This window comes from Anser brachyrhynchus (genome assembly GCF_964034855.1).
Source record: "Anser brachyrhynchus genome assembly, chromosome: 1".
NCBI classification, from domain to species: domain Eukaryota; kingdom Metazoa; phylum Chordata; class Aves; order Anseriformes; family Anatidae; genus Anser; species Anser brachyrhynchus.
Window position 1 is genome coordinate 110,641,795 of NC_137694.1, and position 24,359 is coordinate 110,666,153.

The 24,359-nt window shown below is 37.4% G+C and overlaps 1 long non-coding RNA gene across 4 annotated transcripts in view; it reads right to left on the minus strand.

Moving 5' to 3' along the window:
* The window catches only part of LOC308185331, a 40,009-nt gene that overhangs the window by 11,271 nt on the left and 4,379 nt on the right, over nucleotides 1-24,359 (minus strand). For 3 of the 4 annotated variants that reach the window (XR_013943295.1, XR_013943296.1, XR_013943297.1), the window contains 4 exons: nucleotides 15,750-20,892; nucleotides 10,777-10,931; nucleotides 7,271-9,986; nucleotides 677-776 (listed from right to left, as the gene is read on the minus strand). This is a non-coding gene — a long non-coding RNA (uncharacterized lncRNA). The remainder of the gene's footprint in view (nucleotides 1-676; nucleotides 777-7,270; nucleotides 9,987-10,776; nucleotides 10,932-15,749; nucleotides 20,893-24,359) is intronic. The other variant, XR_013943294.1, reaches the window with a different exon arrangement.

The window sequence follows — 24,359 nt, forward strand, 5'->3', positions numbered from 1 at the left end:
TTGTTCTGTTAGACTAAAATAAGAAGCTTAATTAATGTACAGTTAATCATAAAAAGCTAATTCATAAAAAGATATGTATGTAAAATCCAAGTGTCCTATATGTTACAAAATAGGGATAAGAGCTGTAGCAGACTCTTCCAGTAGAATATAAGGATCTGTGATAGCAAAGCTACCAAACCCAGAACTCCTAAGGCTTTGTCTCGTGTTTGGGTCATTTCCATGCAAAACACACAAGGTCTGTCACTGGAGCTTTTCACATGATTGAGGACCATTAACCATCATTTTCTGGTACTTATTGTTGTAGTTGCCACGTACCAGTTTAGGTTTTTCTCCTTCACTCAGTACATTATTCTCATAGCAACATAATAACATTTGAACTTTCACCTGTCAAGTTTGCTTCCAAGAAACCAGTTCAAAAACAGTTTATGCTAAAAGAAGAAGGCAGTGTCATTCATATAAATCTAAATGTGGATAAAATTCATGCAGGAGTGTTAGTCTCTAGCCAGCTTTCAGGACAGAAACAGAAGAAAAAAAAATAAAACAGTTACTGATGTGATGAATTTCTGATTATTGTTTACTTTGTATATGGTAAGAAAGGTGATACCCAACATCTGCCTTTCCATTATCAAAAAATATCATTCCAGATGACAAAAAAATATATATACATACTACTTACACTATTCTTCTCAAAATTCAGACACAACACTCTGGGAAGGTGAAAGAAGAGCATCAGCCCTGTAAAGGGACACATCAGCCAATCATCAGGGTAAGGAAAGCTACACAAAAAAAAGCATCACAGCTTAAGACCAAATGACTGTGCAGGCATACTAAAACACTTCAAACACAGGTCTACTCTGTTCTTTTGAAATTATGACCAGGCCTCTCTGCCTTGCAGGGCTAGTGAGGGCACTGTGGCCCAACCCCCTCCTCTAGTCCTCTGTGGATATTCTTTCCCTCCAGCCTATTTTAAACATAACATTTTTCACATTCATAGCATATCATGTTCACAATCTGAAAATAAATTTTAAAAAGACCAGATGAATCTTAAAGCAAACTTTTTTAGTTCTGTTATTTTTGAGGAAAGAAAGAAAGGTTATTACTGAAAGAAAAAACTGCTTGGTAGACAACTTTCCTAATGCAGTTTTAACATACACACACAATTTTACATGTTCTGTGGTAGGTCACAGAGTCATCACATGAATCTTCATAAATCTAATCCTAATTAATGCTGTGAGACTGCAAGGTAGATAGGGGTCTTTCATCAGAACTTATTGTAAAATGAGTTGCCATCTCTTTTCTTTTGGAAACAGAAGAAAATACAAAATAAAACCCTCTAATCTGTTGAAAGTAGGTTCTCAACAGTATGTATTGGAAAATGAACTCATTTTAGCTGATTAAATGTAGCTGAACAGATCATTTGCTTTTATTAGCAACAATAAACAAATGTTATAATTCTCAAAACATGTATAATATAAGGGGACATTATTCTTCTAGACATCAGGCCCTTCAGCTTAAAACCTCCTTCTCATACGTTGTGATAGTTAAAGCAAAAATAATGAAAGCATTGTTACCAGAAAGGAGATAGTTCCCTTGTGGTGTTTGCAGCTTTGAGTTGGAAGACATTTTATAGTGACAGTAAAAGATAAATATATTTGCCATTCAAGTGAAGCACTCAAAGAAACTAGTGATAGAGTGGCAGTTTTCATTTAAATAATACACAAGCATTGCTGTTACAATTGCTAGCTCATCTCAATTTAACATCCAGATTCCTGTTCATAAAAAGCCAGATAACTGAATATGTATTTGGATTCTAAGAATAAGCAGCAATACCACCCTTGGTTTCACCATTATATTCTCACTAGAGAAGAACACAGTATATTAAGATACTTTTCTACAAGATCCTTTGGAGCTCTGATTTTCTGCTGTTGAACTCTATTGCTCTTTTTTACTGTAAACAGCAACCAGGCTGTGTGTTAGACCTTGTTGAGCAACAAAACTTAACAGTGCTCAACCTTCGGCTGAAATGGCTTGAATACTTGTTTTTGTTAAGATAATTAAAGATACTTTTGTACTGTATATCCAAGAGACGCCTTGCAAGGAAGAAGTAAAATTTCCTGCAAAAGAGGTGAAACCTCTCTCTCACTTTCACACATCCACTCACATTCCATAAGATTTTACTTTTGCACCTTATTTTCTTATTAGTTTTACAAACAACCAGTGCTAAACAAAAACCTCTTTGTTTTGATATCCTCAAGCAGTTGTTAGTGTTTTAGTAATATGTTCACCGAAACAAGCTCACCAAGTCTGACAGTAAGACAGAAAAGGGAGTAAAACCAGATAACATGCTATGTTCTTATGTCTTATGCTAAAGAAACTCTATTGAATTTAATACACAATACAGATGTAAAAACTGGGGAACATACAAGAGAATTAGGTCCAGTAGTTTTAATTTAAAAGCACAAATAAACAGAAGTAAGACTCCACATTTGCTTTCAATATTTATCCAAGGATGAAAAGCTCTGTCTTGCAAAACATCACAGAAATTGGTTTTGAGGTCTACCTTTATCGGATTATACAAAATCTTTTTTTTCTAAGCTCTGCGGCAATGGTAATAATTTAACTCTGCACACTTTCTGGAAGGGGTATTTTCTGAAGGAAAGACTACTAACTAAGCCTAGCATGCAGAGAATGAGCTCTGTGCCTCAAGAAACTACTACCACCAGTGAGGAAAGAATACAGTTCTGAAATATTTATGAGAAAAGTTAAGCCAGAGGTGTTTCTCTTACATATTATTAGTTTAAGATGGAAACCCTTTCAATATTTATTGCAGAAACATCCAGCAAATCCCCATTTTTTATTCTTCAAAACACACTCTCTTTAACACAGAAATGGAAGTTGGTAAGCTCAGCAGGTCATTTCATCCATCGTATAATTGTAGCATTCAGAATTCCAGTCCTCACAACTGTCCTTCTCATAAAAGTAGACAATCCAGAAAGCGCATACTACCAAAATGCTTTTAGGTCCGTTTGTTTTTTCTATATGCCAGAAATCACAAACTTAGACAGAATTGCACTGTTTCACCACAATTCAAACAGTATTTTTCATTATAGATATACTGCAGTCCAACACCCTATATTAAATAGCTCTCGCCATTATGGACTGTCTTCATTTAACCATCTCTTTATTTATTTTAAATGCACTGCATTAGCAGGATCCCAGATGTTTACATTCAACCAATAGCTACTAATCAGAACAGGATAATGCAAATTTTCATTGCCTATTTCTGTTCATAGTTCATCTGTGAAACAAAGCCAAGCTTATTTGAACTGTCATAGCCCTTTTTTCCCTGAAATAAGTTTGATATAAATGTCCGTTTCATCCCATAGACCTCAATCCTGCAATTCAGTATTAGTGAGCATGCTATGAACATAAGCATCTAAAGTCAGTGGGACTCGGGGGTTTTATTAGCCCACACAAGTACCCTGATTGCAGAACCAAGCCTGGAGGTTGCAAGCTACTAATCAGAGATAGCAGCCTGATTTCATTTCTGCATTTCACTACATCTGAACATTTTGACTCATGGGTCAATTGTTTCTGCTTCCTAAATGACTTCAAGGAATGACCAAGTATCCATGCAGGTGGTTTCTGCATTAGCACTCACATGAACCTGCAAGGAGGCTTGAGAGATTTTTATGTCTCACATTTTCATTCACATCTTCTCACGTCTCACATTTACATCTTCAGGGACTGAATTCATCTGAATGAATTTATATTCATTTGTGGAAGTGAATATAAAATAAGGGTGAATATCACTGAACACAGTTCAGCACTTAACTGATTGAATATTTGTGAATAGTTTTTAAAAAGTACTTTTTACTACCCCTTCTGCATGAAAATGCAGTATTCGTAGAGAGACTTTCATAACAGTGAATTACATTCTCTCTAGAGGTCACATTAGAATGAAATACAGGTGGTACACTCCTCACCTTCTCTCTGGTTCATTCCAATATGTTCGTTTATTCTAACAAAATAGCATATAATAAAGAAAAATATGTTTAACACCTAAACTTTCAGAAATTACCTTTCAGAATTAATATCCTCTTAGTTAAAGGTAGCATTTCATACCTCTTGAAGGTACCAGTTCAGCCTGTCTGCAGATTTGCTGGCAGCAACTCATATTTTGAAGCAAGCTTTTGTCTACAGACTGGTTATTTCTCTCTGACTCCTTTTTTTAATAAAAGCTTGTGCTCTACAAAACTTTTAAGGTTAGTAGTAATATGCCCATACAACATACTGCTCCACTCACAGTTTTGTTGGCAACACTATATAAATCTGAAGTCATGGTAGTCATGTTTTTTCAGGAAAGAAAAAAGAAAGGAATATTATTAGAATAAAACAATTTATGGCAGTTACTAAACTGTAGAAAGATTTTCTACAATTTTCATCCACACAATGTTAAAAAGATGTGAAAATATTTTGGAAAATTTATCGACTTGGCTCATCATATATCAATTGTCTCTGGAGAAAATCTTCAATGAAGATGAAGATGAATAGTATAGTGGGTTTTGCGTTTTCAAAGAAAAGTATTGCTTACTAATAAAAGTAGACAGGTAAAAGTTGACACACACTGGTGTGGCACCAATCAATACAACTGCAATAAAATAGATATTTGTTTCATCATAATACAAAATTAACAGGAGCACTGTATCTGTGGCATATTAAAATATTGCAATTTGACTAACAAAGCAGGGATATTTCTAGAAAAATGCAGCATTATGGAAGCCATAGTGTTATTTTGAAGTGAAGCATACAGTGTTTGAAATACAGCTTTTTTTTTTTTTTGCCTTTTTTTTTTTTTATGTCAAAGTTTATACAGTTTCTACTAGTGCAATTGCCAGAGGTTCATTTCCAGCTTCAAATATTTAACCAGAAGGTTTTAAAGCTGGGAACTTCAGCCAAATAAGTTATTTTTTTCATCCTTCTTTCCCCACATAAGAATTTCCTGAAGAACTATTGTTCTGTTGTGATGGCATATTTTACAGTTTTGTTAGGTGTTCACAGTGTCTGCCTACCACACTTGTGAATGTAGAGACTATCATCTCAAAAACCTCAGAGCATTGCTCCCTCTGAGTTCAGATTTAATCAAGGATAACTTCTGTTCTTCTACTTCTTCCTCTGGTAATGGATGTAATGCAGCTAACATATGATGATATTAATCAATATTTTAGTCACAAGAATCAAAAAATACATGTGTTTTTTCTTCTTCCAATCAGTGTTCTTGGCTAAAAAGAGCCCTCTCAACAACTGCAATGTGAAGTTCAGTAAATCATATGGAGATAACCTGAGCCAGAAGGCTACACATTATATAAATCCATATTAACTCATTTCCAAGAGATAAATCACAGCTGTTTAGAAATTACTCGTAATTTATGAAATATACAGGAGAATACAAGCTTTTCTTATATCTGAATACTAATTCTATTTCTTCTTTCCTAAACACACACTTTTGTTGATTTTCCTAAGTTACACTTTCAGATTTCTATTCTCTTTCGAATATTGCTACCACAAATGTAAGTAAAATGAGTATTAAGAAAAACTGCATTTAGTTAGGTAATGCACAAACATTTTACCACAAGTACAGGTGATGTTACTTTTTCTATTATTCTCTATTCTGAGAATTCTCTTTCTTAATTAAAACGTTTTTTTGTATATTTTTAATTTCACGATATCCTACTGATATAGAGGCAGTTATATATATATATATATAGTATATAGAATGATTCTGTATATATTCTAGATTAGTTCTAAGACAAGCAGAGGTGAAAAAGATGCTTATTTCAATCACCATAATGTCGCACAACACAGAATGAGGTTTCATATGTTATCTTTAGAGGCAATCATTCTTGCCTAGGGGGAAAAAAAAAAAAAAAAGCGCCAGATAAAAATGAGAAGCCATACCCATGGACTGCTGGGTTCTCTAGTCTCATTCACTTTCTCTGTAAAGGCACAAATTACACCTATCTGGACCAAAGAGAAGAGATGGACTCTGGAGCATTGATAGAAAGCCACATCTGGTAAAGTATCTCCTGAATGATCTTCTAGGAGCTACCTGAAATGAACCCTGCATAGACCATTATTTGTCTACAAGGCATTTTCCTGCAAAACAAGAAAATCCAGGTGCAAAAATCCCCAAGAAATCATGAAATACCTGTATTTAGTTTGCTTGTTCAAGTGCTGACAACATTATTGACATTGATGCAAGCCAGCCACACTGAACATGCACCATTTGCATTCTGTGTAATGCCCAGCACTGGAGGAAAAGCTGTGAATGTAGCAGTTTGTACCAGTGGCAACACTACAGAAAGGCAGTCAGGTGAAACTCAATAATAATTTTTTACAATGACAATTTTGTATGTGTGAGTAATATTCTAACCAGAAACATTAAATATTTGTAACTGGTGAGTGGAACTGAAATATGGTTAGGTCACAGCAACATACAGCACCTTGTCCTCCGAAAGCTAGATGCTCTTAAAAGTAACTATCCAAATAATGCAGCGTTAAAATTACTAATCATTTCAGAAGTGTATTAAAGTTCTGATTTACCAACAAGTCTCTGAAACTCAAATCCTATTGACTTTTAAGCCTTATTACTCTGATGTTTTTAATATAACAAATTACTGTTGTCAACACTCTAGCAATGAAATAGGCCCATACAAGAATCAAGCAAGTGATTCCATTAATTGCTAGCTCTACACTTTTTGCATTTCTCTAATTTTATGCTCTTTATGCACTAAGCTTTCTGTCTCCCTGCCTGTAAGCTCAGAACACGGTCAGGGTCATTTGCCCTAAAACCTACTGAAAGAAAACAGATGTTTCAACTGTATGTAACTCCAGGCATGACTGGCCAGACTGATACAGCCAAAGAATACATCACAGCTCAGATCCCTGCCTTCCCCTCATAAAGAACACAAATTTGGGTCTCTCATCTATTCAGCTACTCATTTTCATCAAGAAGGTAGAAAAGTAATTATCTATGATACCTTCCCCACCCCCTTTCAAACTGGCCAATAGATTCAGAAGCTATTGAGGGGGAGAGAAAGCAGACATGAAGATAGCAATTTAGTATGCCTCATTTCCTTCACTGCCAAGAAAAACAGAAGATAAACAAGATAACAGAATGTGTATAAAGATTCCCAAACCTGATCTTGCAAGCATACGATTGGCATCTTTTCACTAAATTGGAACTAGTAACATGAAGAAAGTGACATACCTGAAGGACTGAAAGGAATGGATGCATCCAGCATTTTAGGATATATTGCCATTAGAGAAATGGCATTGGCTTAAACTCTTCAACCATATATCCCATGAGCTAAGAAAAAAAAGCATGACAGAAATACTAACATATAGAAACTACGTGAATTGCCAGAAATCCTGTTCCTGCAATCCTAAATAAACTACTGCTAATGCAACATTTTTGTATCCCAGTGAAAACATGACTGTAGAAACAGTGACCATCCCCCATGAATTTCTATTCTCAAATGGTTATTTTATATATACTTTATTTTAACACAAAATTTCCGTCTACATCAAGTTATATCAATTACCTAATGCTTTAAAATCTGGTTACCAATAATAATGAAATGAGTATATTCTATAGAAATATTTGATGGCCTGAAATCTATTTTATTTCATTTGGAAGCTTTTTATATTAATGGTAACCAAGGTAATAGACCAAATTCTGAGTGTCCAAGCTGTTACAGTCTGAACTTGTCCTTGAAGGAATGAGTTACTTAAGTTTGAACAACACATATAACATATACTATTGATGAAGACAGTAGCTACCTGTGATAATACCTTGTAATCTGTCTGTGCAACTTCAGAAACATTTATCAATGTGAAACTTCAGACAGACTCTTCAGTTCCTCTGTGTTAAAGTACAAATGCTATCTTCATAATATATATTTAAATGGTTGGCTTTATTTGACCCTTATGTGGGTCAGGTATAAGCTTAATATAATTAAGCTTATAATAAGATAAATAGCAATATAATCTCCTTAGACATTCATCACACAATACAAGAGACAATTCTAAAGAAGAAAGCAAAGATTAGTCACCCTTGCCTATCTGAAATGGAAAAAAAATAATGAAATAAAGAGAAAATGTGCATTAGAATACAAATCCAACATTAAGTATTTCCATTATTTCCATTAAGTATTAAGTATTTCTTTTTAAGAGTGCTGCTGGCCTCAGCTTTACATAAGAACCTGGGAGTGCATTACTTCCACGTGACATAAGACTCTCAAGCTTTCAAAAATCAGTAAAGATTGCTTTCTGCTGAACATGTCCAAAGGACTGGCATATTTGATTTATCATTGATTTATGACATTGTCAAGATCTAAACTTAAGCATGAAAACCGCATCAGTTCCAAACTCTGTTGAAGCTAGAAGAAATTTCCCTGCCTGCATATAAACCCCAAGTTTTTAACAGTTGACCAGGATACAGTAGAGTTCAGCTATACTCTGTGGGTAATTTCTCAAAAACTATATTACAAGCAAAAGACCTATCTGAGATGGCATAGGATCTTTTGAGAGAAAAGCAACAACAATTTGTAGTAACTTTTCAAAGGTTCTAGTTCCGTTACGGCAAGAAAAACATGCACAAATTCAAAACATTCTGGTCATAGTTCAACACTTCCCTTTAATCTTCCTGCCCTGCAAAAAGAACAACAACAAAAGAAAAAAAAACTGTATAGGTAGATATCTACATAGTTTTATTTTTACTTTCCAGCTAGCTATTTTATTGATATTTTCACATCTGTCTCCCACCAAACAGGAGAGAGTTTCCTATCAAAAACAAACTGCAGTGGAAAGAAATGCCCACTTCTCTTTTTTTTTTTTTTTTAATCTTATAATGTACACAGGCAGCTGAAAGGTTGTATGTATATTTCCAAAAGTTTAAATTGCATAAGTTTTCCTCCATTGAATCTTTGAAACTTGTCAGATTCTGCTCCTCTGGTATGTTACAAACAAGCTGACTTAAAGGTTGTGAGAGGTCTGCATAATGTTGTATATTATCCAGAATAGCTACCCTTGTTCCACTGCACAGCTATCTCAAGACAAACTGAACCGAGACAGCACCAGAAGAGCTCTCCACTATCCTCTATAGCACCCTCAGAGCTGTGTTCAGAACCAGAACTCCAGGGCCTCCAAGGCCTGCCTTCTCCTGTCCATAGTTTACCTATAAAGATCATCTCTCATGTGTAAATCCATACTGAGTATGATACCAAAATGTTTCATTTGTTTGTTCAGAAATATTCAAATAGTTTGAGCTCCAGCAGTTCCATATGTTTTCAGGAACATCTTCAGTGGACCAAGGTAATTCGCTCCTGACTGCATTACATCCTGTCCCTCAGGGTCATTCTTTTGGAAACATGAAACAGGTTTTATGAATGATGTCAGCCAAGCATCATTTTATTTATGCATTGCAATATGAAGACAAGGTTGCCAGGGAAGGGACAGGAAAGGCAGTCTCTTGTCTTCATTAGATATTATTTTGTCACTAAGTAAAAATTGCTCTTTTTTCTCCTTGCATGCTCACATAGCCTTGCTGTGGCCAGCACTGCAGATAGATTGGGAAGGTATGATTTGTGTTGGCAAGCGGATGGCCAAGCTGACAGAAACTACAGTTAATGTGCGTAGCAGCTGCTGAAGGACAACATGGCATCTGCTGTGCGTATTAGGTCTGCACCGCACCATCTCCGTGACTGGTGGTGGCCTCCCAGGCTCAAAGCAGATGGTTGCTAAGCAGATTCAGGACATCCATCAACCCCTGGTCTTGGAGCACAGCCAGAAGCATCCGAACAGGAATCCTAGGTAGGCAAGCAGCCTTTCTATAACAGGTGTTAAGCAAGAGGCTTGCAGATACAGTAGTGGATTTCTCCTTTCCACCATGGGGGTGCAAATGTTTTACATCTTCTATTCCAATACTGGAATGAAAGACAAGGTGAGTTACAACAGATGGGCACTTTAAAAAACTGTTTTTGCATGTTTCAGCCTGTTTTTTCCATGTCCTAAGATCAGAGGAAAAGTAAACCGAGTTTTTCTCCTCTCTAAAAATCAGCACTGAGACTGACCTTTCCTTGGCTGATCTTGGAGCTGATGATAAAAAAGGAAGGGGGAGGGAAAGGCAGGTTCACTGTTACACCAACTCAGAGGGTCAGCTGCCTGTGATCCAGGGTCCAGCTCTGACAAAGACCAGCTGTGAGACCTTGGCCCAAACTTCTAAATAAATTGTCTAAGCTGTGAGAAAATCTCTAAGTGGAGCCATGCAAGATAAGAAAGCTAAAATTGCAGAGGTAAGATTGCTGAGACGGGGATAAGTAGTATCTCAAGCATTCAAGGCGAAAGACATCAACATGAGAAGTATGCAATCCTGAAGGGAAAAACAGGGAACTGACAGCAGCTCAGTAACCTCGCGGATCATCATCTTGTCCCAGGGAGCAGAAGGCTAACCCTCCCCACCTGACTAACTGCCTGATCAGCAGGGACTCTTCAGGTGCCTAATCACGAGTAGTGAGCATATTAATGCTTAGCAGAGTAGCTCATTGGTTCAGACTATTTACTATATATTTTTTTAAAATAAATAAATAAATAAATAAAGTGTTTTAAGATGTATTTATCTTACTTGCAGAATCTATGCATGCAGTAAAAGTCATCCAGACTGGAAGTAAAATAACTACATAGAAAACTCTGTCCTTTATTTGTTTGCAAGTTTACCTGTATTTGTACTGTCTCTTCTTTGGTTGCAAAGGGCTGAGATCAGTCAGGAGCAGGTAATGGGTTGATAACTCAATATTCTGCATCAATGCCAGGTGATCAGATAAGATCTCTGTGACTGAGGATGTAACAGCAGCAAGTATAAGCTAAATAAACTGAGGTACAAAGTTCACAGATTAGGATTTAGGAAACAGTATGAACATATTAAGGAAAAAAGAAATTTAAAAAATAAAATAAAATAGAAAAGAATAGCCAGACAGGGAGAAATTCTTAACAATGGCTGCTACTGACAGACTATAGTCTCCACCTCTTACTCACCTATCAGAGTTCATTTAACTATCACTTTTTGTCCCAGCACATAATCACAATGGAGTACTACAGAGGTCTATCCTGGAACCTATCCTGTATAAAATCTTTATTAAATGGTCTGGAAGAGGCAATGGAGTACGCTTATATCAAATTTGCAGATGATGCCAAACTGGGGGGGTTGAAACATTTAAAGGAAGACTTCCATTCAAATCAAAAGGGCTTGGAGGAATTGGCCAACAAGAACTTCATGAAAGTAAACAAGGGCAAATGAGAAGTCCTTCATCTGGGCAGGAAAAAACCCTGGCAGTGGTACAGGCTGGGAACAGACTGAGTGTGGAGCAGCTGTGCAGAAAAGGCCCTGTAAAGCTGGACTGACAGCAAGCTGAACATGAGCCAGCAGCATGCCCTGGCTCCAAAGATTGTCAACTGCCATGAACCCTGTTGGGGCTGGAGCTCTTGCCCTGCAAGGAGAGCCTGAGGGGCCAGGACTTATTCAGCCTGGAGAAGACGCTGTTTCAGGGGGACCTAACAGTGGCCTATCCATACCTATAGGCAGGTCATTGAGATGGTGGAGCTGGGATCTTCACAACCGTGCATGGTAGGAGAACAAGAGGCAATGGGCCTAAGACTAAAGAAAGAGAGGTTCAGACTGGGTATAAGGAAAAACTTTTTCCTAAGAAGAATATGTTGCCCAGCAAGATTGTGCAATCTTCATATTTAGAGGGTTTTAAGACTCATCTGAAGATAGCCTGGAGCAGGCCCATCTGATCCTAGAGCTGGCCTGCTTTGACAGTAGGTTGAACTAGTGACCTCCTGAGGTCCCTTTCTACCTGAATGCCATTCTGTGCTGCTCTGCAGACTCTGGTCAGAGCAAATGGGCCCTCTGCTGACCTAGCTCTCCTAAGGAAATCCTTTTTCTCCTTTCCCCATCCTATCACCCCATTAGTTTGAACGAAACCATCAATGAGTTCAGTTTAAAGAAGGAAAAAAAAAAATAAAAAAAAAAAAAAAGAATTGAGCTGGCTTTTGTTCAAAAACAGTTTAGGTCTGTAACACGAGGCCCTAATGCTTCTAGGTAATGTGTTAAAATATCAGCATTTAATTTTAAATAATCATTATGATTGTTTTTAACAAACTTACACTCTTTGAAAAATATTTGACATTATGATGAATTACTATATTTTTTGCAGGGAAGTAAAAGGGATTATTACAGACGACAATAAAGTTACAGAGCTTTATACACCTCCTAGAGAAATATCTACAAGCCAAGTATGGTAGAAGCAATGTCTATATTGCATAGGCAGACATCCTGCAGTCTACTTAACATACAGCATGAAAGTCATTTTGCATATTGTCACATGGAATCACAATACCTCTGTTAATAGGATCTTTTGAAATCAGCTTCTGTATTTACTTTTATAACAGTTATTTCAACATATGATAAAGGCAATATACAAAGCAGTGCTGAACAGGGTGTTGCAGAAATTTTATATTTGGGTTAAGAGAAAACTGTGCTTCAAGAGGCTTGTTGGTAGGAGGAAAAGAGATTTATATCACTGACTTCAAGGTAATGGTTTCACTGATTTTTTTGCTCCTTGCTTATGTATGGTATATATGTTCAGTAGAAATAAGTTTTATGTTTGAATCTATCTCTGTAAGAGAGTATTTGGTTTTAAAAGGCTACTAAATCAATGTGTACACACACCCACACACAAGAGATACACACACACACTGTGTGAGGTTTCACTGTAATAACTTTTACATGTGTTGATAGTGATAGGACAAGGGGGAATGGTCTTAAACTAACACAGGGGAGATTTAGGTTAGATATTAGGAGGAAGTTTTTCACTCAAAGGGTGGTGAGGCACTGGAACAGGTTGCCCAGAGAGGTTGTGGATGCCCCATCCCTCGAAGTGTTCAAGGCCAGGCTGGATGTGGCTCTGGGCAGCCTGCTCTAGTAGTTGGGAACCCTGCCCAGAGCAGGGAGGTTGAACCTAGATGATCTTTAAGGTCCTTTTCAACCCAGGCCATTCTGTGATGACATAACCAGATAACTAAAATTTTTAATTCCACTAATGCTAAGTGTACTTGTCACACAACCACCTTAATAAGATTGCTTATCACCAAAGTGAGCACAAGAGTACATGATGATGACTGATAGATCATTTCCTGCTGCCCCTTCCAAGATCTTATGGTGCTGAAACTAAATCACCCTGCAGTATTTAAAGCTACAAATTTGAGTTTTGCTTGATTCTTTTTGTGTTCAAGACCAAGCTGAGCAGTAACCAAATGAAAGAAGGTGATTAACAAAACACATACGCTGCTTGTCTTTAAATCCTTGGAGCATTATATGATTAATGGATAGGTAGTACTGTAGCCTTCTACTAGCTTACAAAGCTGAAGTCAGTGCTACTGTGGGAAGAAGCAGAGGAAGAGCTCTATTTCTGCTACCATCCATTCTGTTGGAGAGCAGAACAGACTCATTCTTGGGTGTTTCATAGTTGTTATAGTCACCATTTAGGAACCAAAAAAACAAAAGCCTATGCATACATACCAACTAATGAACTGCTTTATACTAAATTAGGAACTACTAAAGAAAACTTGCAGTAGAGGTTTAACTAGACTCTTGGCAAACCTACATTTCGGTGCTCTAAAATTTTCTAGTAATCTAGAGTATTGCAAAAATTTCACCCACACAAATGCATACAGTTAGTGATCATACTTGGATGATTTTGTAATAAAAGAACAGCTAGCCTAAAGTATTGTCATGTGTATATAGAGTGGATGTATATGTATTGTGGTATATGTACATATATATATGTATATATAAATACATATTTCCAAATTGAAAATCAGAAGTTTTCTAGTTAAACAAAACCAGGAAACTTTAGGAGAAACCTTATTACAAAATCCTATCCATGCCCGTAGCTGTTAAAGATGAACAACATTTGCATAGTATTCGCACAAAACTCCAGACAGAGTATTTGTAATTCAGATTTGGCTTACAATGTATTCATTTACATTTTATAATGACTTTAGCAGGAAAAAAAAAATGAATGAAATAGTTTTTTTCCCCAGTTACCAGAACGTAAAAAAGATATATTCAATGCACTGGTAGTAAGAGCACAACTTCAATTTTGAACTTCACCATCAACAATAAGAAATAGCACCAGACAGATTAAGTACTTATTTTGCCCTGGGCACTTTATGAAACGTAGGCCCCCTGAGTACCACCCTCCTCTTAAAAATTGGCATCTGAAATTCTAATGAAATCTCAGCTGAATAAGGGACTGGTCCTCTTTTCTCTAAACACAGTAACTCCATATTCATCCCTTTGTGCATGGACCTAAAACCCCATTAAAGATAATGGGAGTTATATGCACACCTAAGGGGGAATGGCTCCATAAATATTCTTAAAGGGCATGTAGAGTGTAAAAGAAAAGCCTTCACCAGAAGATTCTTTTTTTTATGATGTAAAAATGTTGCAATTTGGGAATAAGTTTTAAACAGGAAGAAGGAGCAATGGGAGAAATTTCCCACCTGGCTTTAAATTACAATTGCAGGAAATCAGGATGCTTCTTTCAAAATCGGAGATAATAGCAAGTCAGGAGAGTAGTTATATTTCTCTGCTATTGAGAATAACTTAAGCAAACTTCTTCAAAGGCAGTGCTGCATACATAGAGATTGATGAGCTTGACTAACCCTTTAAATCCCTACTTTAAATATATTTTCTTTCAGTTTTCCAGAAAACAGGACAGCGCATTTAAAATAAAAGCTTAAAGTGTCCTGAGCACGTTTTCAGTGTTAACTGCAGTTTAGGTAAATGGTCATTGCATGTGTAATGAAATCAAAAACCAAGAAGAGGCAGATAGAGCTGTCTCCCTACATTTGCTGTCATATGTTGTGTCCCAAAGATATATGTAAATCCATCACTGAGGAAGACAGGAATGACATTGTGTTTTTCACAGAATTGTGGAAACAATTACAATGAATAATAAACTTATAAATTTAGTAATACTTCACTAAATCTGGGGTTATATTACCTCTGTGTTGGGGAAAATCAAGTATAAGATCTTATTAGTGCACAGGACTAGGAAACAGCACTTATATTCAGCATGCTGGTTGAAGAGACTACTCAGCATGACACAACAATGACGGTACCCTCTTACGTACATTGCCAGTATGAGTGCTTCAAAAATCTCAGCTTGTTCCTGCAAGAGGGGAGAGAAATCACATGGGAACAGAGTGGGCAAATCTCTCCCATAGTCAACAAACAAACCACTCTTCACAGTCCAAACAAAATCAACAATGATGTCTGTAGGGCTCGCACACGCGCGCACACACACACACTACATTGTCCTGCCCAACACAACACATCCTCTCCTCTCACCTATTTCTCACCTTCCCAATCTATGAACTAATCATACTGCCATGTACACAGACCTTCTGCAGTTATTTCACATCCCAAAATTGTCTGTACTTGAATTCATTTTTCCTCTCTTTATATTTGCATATAAATTCCAGTGCATTTACCTGCCTTGCATACACTAGTATCTAGAAAACATGGACAAACTGGTATTTTTCCAAAGCTCTGCATTCTTCAAATTATGACAGTTTTTTGAAAAAGTAGAAAAAGTCACAACTTTGTCATAAAAGCAGCCTACATCCAAAAAGTTCCATCTTTGCCTTAGAACAACTTCCCAACTAAAGGGCTCTAAAAATGCTGGCAAGAAATATGTTTTTCCCCTAATTTCATTCCTCTGAAATGGTTGAGCCATTTTTGCTAAAATTGTTCCAAAATATTCTGCCTAATTGGATACCCAATGTGGAAAAATGTCCACATGGATAGGCAAAGTAAGGCAGCAGAAAATAAGAAGTTACAGCAGAATCTGTCTGGCAACCTTGGTCTTTTGGCAGCACTGCCAACCAAGTGCTGAAAGTGCGATAATTATCAGGTGGTCTTTCCGCATCACGCCTCCTATTTTACACTCAATTTAGTGCTTATATTCCTTCTCGATTCTTTTGTTTTCAGCTTTTCTGCTGACAAAATCCTTGCAACCTTCAGGCGCATCTATTGCTGACCCAACTTCCACACAAATCTGGATGAATCTGATTGGGACGCTGGGGCAGTAGCAAAATAAAAAAGTATTACAAAGTCGGCTAGTGAACAGTCATGCCTAGGTATTTGCTACTAATGGTGGTTAACTGCAGAATAACTTACTCATGCTTCTTCTTTTACTACAAGGTATATTGGCAGCAATACAGAGTACCTGACACCCTCAGAAAGTATTGAGGCTACATTTCTTACAAAAATATTTTACCCAAAGCAATAGCAGAAATCCCCATCATAAGCTGGACCCTAAACTTTCTGAAGTCATCAGTCCTTCATTTTGTTTCACAGGCTTTGGAGCAATCCCCTTATGTATCAAAAATACAGTATCTGGCCACAGCTGAAAACAAGTGTTGTTGAGAAGGAAAAGGATGCACAGCAGATCTGGGAAAGGAATAAATTGTTTCTGAGTCCCTACTTTCTCACCCCAGAAACAACTTTCTTCCTAATGCTTTTTGGAAGTATATAGTTCAAAGGAGCAATTGAGTCATAGTAATGATCTGACCTTTCCCAAATGTTATCTTACATGAAACACAATTGCTTTAAGACAAAGCATGCATAATTATTCAAATTGGGGAGGTATTTTTCTGCTAATGGAAAGCAAACTGCCGTTTCCCACACTGAGCAGCACCATTTCAGAGCTGTTGAGCCCTGGAGCTTTCACTAAGCCTTCAGTATCAAAAGCTCTGCTACAGCACTTCTCCAAATCACTGAGTTCTGATAACTGAGAGGTATTTAACTGAAGCCTAAATCTATTAAATACAAATTGCATTGAAGGAACATTAAGGATTTGATTAAAACCTAGAATACCAAGGGGAGAGGGGAGAGGGAGAAAGATATAAGCAGAGGGGAAAGTCAGAATTGAAAAGCTCCCAAGATGCAGACAAGGAGTCTGTAGTCATGTCTCGGCTGTGATTTTTGCCATTATATAACTCAGATAATAACAAGAAAAACACAGTATGTTGATCATTTTGGCTAAGAGAACTTGCCTACAGACCAATATCTTGTGTGATTTTTTAAGACTGATTCTCTCTGAAACATCAGACAATGAACTAGTATAGAAATTACTTAAACCTTTAACTATAGAAAAATCAGCATCTGCTACTTTCATTTCCAGTACAGCTTTGTGAAGTGTTTTTAAAACACTGCATGTCTCTCCTTCATCAGCTTCCTAATTTTAATTTTTCTTTTCATTAAAAAGAAGGAGACCAAAGTAACTAAGAAAGGGAAATCATACACATCGCAAACAGACTCAAAAATTATATGTGAAATAAAATCTGATGTGTTTGCTGTTTGTTTTAATAATATCCCGGTGAGCTATTATAAATGTAGACTTCAAAACAAAAAGACACTCAGGCTTTAGGAAAGGAGAGAAGACATTTTATTTTTGATGGAGTCTTCTTTCTGGTTTTTTTTTTTGGTTGGTTGGTTGTTTTTTGTTTGTTTGTTGGTTTGTTTGTTTTGTTTGTTTGTTTGTTTTTTGTTTTGATGGTTTTTTTGTATTATTGTTATTTTGTTTTGAATTTTTTGTTCACCTCATGCTTTGTTTTAGAAATGTAGGACCTTACATAAGTATTCCATGAACAATGGAGAATCACAGCAATGACATGGGAAATAAGAATGCTCACACTAAGAATTAATGGGGACTTCTGCTACTATCCACAAAAGAAATGCTGGCCATATACCGGTTGCCATTGCAGTTTGAGCTAGTAGGCTTTCCCACACTCCAAAGTGCATGTGAAATTTCCACATGCGTGAATACTAAGCTGGCTGTGAGGACATATCCAATGATCTGCTAATACCAATCCACAGTTCCCCATAAATTCCTGATACTTTTTTCACAAGCAAATAATCAAACAGCAATGCTTTTTTTTTTTCAATTCAACAAAGAAAACCCATAAAAACATATAAGCACACATTAGAGAAAAGGTGAAAACTAATAATCTAAGGAATCAAAATGGATAAACATCCAAAATAACTCTAATCAAAACTGACTTTAGGACAAGGCAAGCTGAACAATTGTGAAGACAAAAATTTTAGCAAGGTGAGAAGGAAAAAATTGGTTGTGAGAGAAGGCTGTGGGGAGTGTGTGGCTGTGTTTATTCTCATTTTAACTAACCTGCTTACACCAATAAATAGCATTGTCAAAAAAAAAAAAAAGAAAGAATTGCTCCTTAATTACAGCTTTAATCAAGAGAGGGACTAGATAATTCAAAAAACTAACAAAGAAATCAGAGAATGGTAGATCTTATTTCCCAAGTATTTCTAAGATCATAAGCTCAGAAAGTTTATGCAATAGCTATAGAACAAAATGTTCTGCTATAGCTAAAAAAAAAAAAAAAAAAAAAAAAAAGACCTCACAAAAGACCTGCAGACCTCACAAAATCTGCAGAGCTAAAGAAAGCCATCACCTTAGCTGCTGCGTAAAATGGCCCACTTGTCATGTTAACACTGCTGCATAAAATGGCAATGGTAAAATGGCCCACTTGTCTAACAGCCAGACCAGAATGGCCGGTCTGTTTGTGCAGCAGTTTGCTGATGTGCAACTCTACACAGGAATGCTGAGTTCCCTTAATTCCCACTGAAGTTCAGAAGGAGGAAGACAGACCAGCATTGGTTATGAATAGGTCAGTTATTTTTAAAAAGATACAGCAAAAGAGATATTATTGCCAGGTTTGTTTTTTCCATAATCATTTCACTCAGACTTCCAAGAACCTTTTTTTTTTCAGCTATTTTCCCCTAAGTTGTTTTTTTTTTTTCAGAAAAAAAATCTTTTTTGTTGTTTGTTTGGAGGAAGCCTGCTTTTCTTTTTCTAAATCATCCTACTCCAACAGAGAGGGGGGAAAAAACAACACACAGTAACATGGAGAATAATGAACACTTGAGGACTGAAAAGTAATAGAATACCTGTTTCATTCTGCCCACTGATACAAAACGCAATATTTTAAATAGAGACAGACAAAAAAAAAACCTTCCTCCATTAACACATCCATTAAAATTTTCAATAGTACAAAAAAAAATGTGAATATATAATTTTCACAGGAAGGCCAAACTACAGGCCTTATGCATAAAGCTCAATTGTTGTGTTTTTAAAAGTACTTTCTTATTTAGTGTTATTCAAAACCAGTAAGTTTTTCACTCAGCTTTTACCAATTTCAGTTCAGAAAAAAACTGGATGACACTATGGCATCAGCAAAGCTGTGAATTATGACCTCACTAAGATTGAGAAAAGAACTTGTGGAAGGGGTAAAGAAGTAAAAATGTACTAGCAGACCCCTAAATGAACATCTTTTTTGCATGTCTCATCCAGTTCTACCCCAAAAATATCAGACTGTTCAGAAGTCATATTATTAAAGCAATAGCTCTATTTTTGGTTACTGAACATCTAGAAAATATTGAAGGATGTACACTATGCTGTATTCTTCAGCATTATGTGTGTGACCATCACATGGTTTTCTGGAGCAAGCTGGACCTCACTGAATTAAAAAAGACTACTCGTATGTCTCAAGAGAAGTGATTTTTTATTTTTCTTTTCCCTGGGAAAACATTGAATAGCTCTGCACATGGGAGAACTACACTGTTAAGTGTAGCACATGCAGACCAGCTGGGTGCTGATCATGCTCTACTGCAGAAACATTGCCATCACATCACCATACACATCATTTCACACTAGCAGGAACATATGTGAGATGGAAAGCACAGGGTACCCGGGAAAGGTTGTGTGTCTCTGACATACTGCAGCCTTGTGCTGTGCAGATTTGCCTTTAGAGCTCTCTAGCCTGCCTGTGGCTTGGGGCACTGTCTTCACTGTCAGTCCCTGTCTGCCCCACAAGGTGTCCTGCTTTTGCTGAAATACCCTCCGTGTGCTGATTCCTGATCCACGACCCACACTGATCCAAAAGCAGGCACCTTCCCCAACTTCACTGGCTCCCACTCCTCCCTCCCCTCCTCCTTCTAGGGTCAAGGTAGGCTCAGCATCCCACTTTCTCATGTCCTCCTTGTGGTCACACAGATAAACCCAAAGATTGCCATATGCTGTGCACATTCTGTGCATTCGCAGAATTCTCATGCTGACTTAATAGCTGAGATATTAGTCTGTATGGGTGAGGAGGAAGATATATGTCCTTCAAGGTGCTGGACCTATTTGGACAGTTTCTCCACAGCCAAGACACAGACCTGTAATGGGAAAAAGATTTTCTTCCTATTGTCAGAGTTGGCCAGACATAAAATTCATTGTTGGTTCCACTCCATTGCTCCAGTTCACCTCTGCCAACATACAATGATGGTGTGCTCTGTACAAATATCTGCCATGTAGACTGCTTGCACCAGATTTCATCTGGACCTGTAAGCCAACTCGAGCGCAGCTAATTCCCTCAGGTACTGGAGACCTTTCTCCATGGTGTTCCACTTGCCTGGTCGATATACAGTATCTTCCTTGAGGGGTTACAGTTCCTTCACACCTGACAAGAGTCGCCTCCAGAGGCTTGTGAGTGATAAGGGATGTGATACACCCAGTCAATGCTGTGCCTCTTGGCCCAGGAGGTTACAAGGGAGAGGCACAGTCACTTAGCTCTCTCATTGCTGACGGTGGGGGCCTTCTTCATGGATGAAACAGCTCAAGTCTAAGGTGAGCACTACCAATAAACCTCTGCCGCAGCAGCAGTAGGACTGCTCCTCCAGGCTCTCCTCTGCTGACCCTGAGGTAGAAAAGAGAAAGGGTGAGTTTCCAGCACAGATCCAGACTGCCACCCAGCCGCCTTCTCATCACCCCTACCCCAGCAGGACATGGGGTGGGAGACAGGGAAAAATCAGAACAGGAGTGAGGAAGCACATGGATTGAGATAAAGACAGGGAGAGTGCTTAATGGTTACTGATGTGGGTAAAACAGACTTGACTTGGAGGATTCCATTTCATTTATTATCAACCGGAAAGAATACTTGAGTACTGCTTCAGATACTGAGATACAAAAATAAAATAATAAAATAAAATAAAAATTAAATTAAATTAAATTAAATTAAATTAAAATATTAATATTTACACACACAGGGAAAACACCTTTCCTTCACTTTTTCCTATACTTAATTGCACTCCTTCACTACTCCTTCTCCTCCCTTCCTCCTTCTTCTCCTTCTCCTTCTCCTTCTCCTCTTCCTCTTATTTCTCTCTGATCTTGGTGTTCCCAGTGCTGTTTCTCGTTCTCTTCTCCCTTTATCTCTGATGGGTGTTTTCTGCCCTTTCTTACACAGGATTTTCCTAAGGCAATCACAGGGTGGCAGTGGGGCCGGCCGTGCCCTGCGGTTGGGCTGTTGGAGCCAGCTGGAACCAGCTGTGTCCGGCATGGGGCAGAGCCCCCACATCAACTCACAGGACCCAGGACCCGCCTCTGCATCCCTCCACTAACAAAGCCTTGTCACCTACACCCAGTATGCTAGCTTATGTACACCTTAAGGCTTTCTTCCTCCACAATGTGTAATGCTGCATTCCCACAGGTTCTGCTTAGGCACAGAGAACTGGGAGGTGGGAGAGCCTTGTCATCAAGGTCTTGTCATCAAGCAAAAAAGCATTGGGTGCCTCAGTCTTCTTTACACCCTTCGTTCTTACAGTAGTCTGCCTTGTTGCCCTTCGCATCCTTCAATAGTTTCAACACCAGCTGAGCTCTGACTTTCTTAAGTCCATCCCAATACACTTGAACATTCCTCTTTCCACCTTCTCTGTACTTTCTTTTTATATTTGATCTCAGTCAGTCATCTCAGTCAGCTACTTATCCATTTTTTTATCTATCTTCTGCTTTAGGGTTCTCCAAATGGCAGAAGCCCCCCACAATGCAAGGCTATACTTGTTTTCTATTATTATTCTCCAACCTATGCCTGGTAAATATTAAGCTTCAATCTGAAGTTTGTAATGTAAACTCATCACCTGCTGTCAAATCTTCTGCTAGGCTTTTGTGCACCATGCCTAGCTTGAAAATTGCTTGGTAGGACTGTATTACTGCCATTTGTCATTAATATGAGTCACAGCACCATCAGCCCCAAACCTCAAAACCATTTCTGGTTAACCCTGGGAAATCTATCAAAATTATATTAATATACATTTGGCATTCTCAGTATTGCAGATTTTGCAGCACTCGCCCTCACAATCAAATACTCACCGGCAATTTCTATGAGATGCTGAGCTCCTAGACAGTATACTTATCAAAGCATCAAAACCAAGCAAGAAAACACACCATGGTTTGGCATCTGGTTGTGTATGTCAGGATAGACAGGAGAGTCGAAGCTAAGAGTTAACTGACACTGCTTGTGTTGGCAGGATTTAGATCTGGAAGCAATTTCTCAATCCACTCGTTCTAGTCCTTTGACATTACAGAGGTCATGCTATTGGAGTTCCGTCCATAAATGCATCAGGTACAAAGGTACTAAGTTTAATTCAGCCTTCTTCTCCCAAGACAGACAGGCTATTTCAAAACAGAATTCCTCTGAGAGTTATAAACTTTCATCTAGTTCCAAATGTGAGTTTTAATCATGGCCAGTTTTCACCCAGTTCTCCTTGCAATAGCATTGATCTTTAGTTTGAATAACTTCTCCTCAGCAATCTTCACTTACCCTCATGTACCTTTAAAAGTTAAACATCTCCTTTCAGCATTCATTTTGCCAAACTTATACAGTGCCCTCATGCTGAACAGGGTCTCTCTTTCCCAAGTCATCCTCATAACCATTATTTGCATTCATAGTTTGAGTACATTATTCTTGAACATGGATGAACAGAATTGTCTGCAGCATTCTAGATAAATCTAGAGGCACCTCTTACAACAGAATTACTGTTTTCCCTGTTTCAGCCATAAATATTTTGCATTTATCATTCTGTTCTGCACTTGTGTTTTTTGCATATCTTTTTTTCCAAGTCACATCCCACTGGTGACTTAGAGTTAGCTTGTAACATGTTAAATAAACCCTCATCTTTAAAATTTCTTCAGTAAGCACCTGGTTTGTACAGAAACTCTTGCTACTAATCCTTATTATAAAGCTGTAGCCATGTCATCAGGATCATCCATTTCTATCCATATCATTTAATGTCTTCCAACCATGTATTATCAGCACATTCCTATTTCAGTATCCATCCTGTGGCAATAGAAGAATTAGTTGCGATGTTCTGAGCTGTATCATTCAAAAAACATTTTTCACAGTGTTTGCCTAACATGGTTTAGAATAAATTCTTTTAGAAAAATCCCAAGCCACTTGCATTTGACTACTAAATGCTGAGTAGCATGTAGCCTGCATGAGTGGAGATTCCTCTGTGAACTCATTTTATATGCCAGCTCTAGCCATGGAAATTATGTTGGCTTACTGAAGTGCTAAAGGTACAGTTTCAGTTGGAGTTTGGCAGAAAAATAGAGGGATAAAAAAAAAATAAAAAGCACACCATGCAGTGTACTGGGCAAATAATGCTCATAAATTAAATTTAGCTAAATATTGAGTATATTTAACTAGCTGACAGTATTTTCAGAGAACTTTAGAGGATGATCATGTTTTATACTTCATATAGTACTTTATTCTGAGCACATAGAACCCATCCATATAACGTGCTAGGTTGCCCTTAAAAGTAGTGAATTTTGTGGCTCAGAACTATGTGGAAATATCTTTGGATAGTTTCGATGCTCAATAACATGAGATTTCATACTAGCAGGGGAGGATTCTTAACTTACATTCTGTCCAAACATGCTGACTTCCAAACAAAGTTAGAAGACCTTGCCTCAGCTCTCTGTTACAGGGCTAATTTTGACTTAGATTCCTTACATTATCGTGTTGTTGTTGTTGTTGTTGTTGTTGTTTTTAAATATATATATATTTTTAAAGTCCTATCCTAGACTAGTCCTGTCCAGTTTCATGCCAGTGATTGTATTTTAAATAAAAGAATATAAGTGTCAGAATTGAAAAGCTATCAAGGAAACAATCTGTATGTCTTCATGTCAGTTTATCAGAATGTAAATACTTTTATCCATGTAAACTCTGCGTTTGTTCAAACATTCAGCGTTCTGGTTTAAGAAATGCATATATTAGTAAAAATAAAACTAGCAATTACTAGAAGGAGAAGTCATTGTATTTAAAAGTTAAGCAAGTTCCCTGGCTGACTAGAGGCAAGGTCTAAATTGGCAAAAAATAGTATTAAA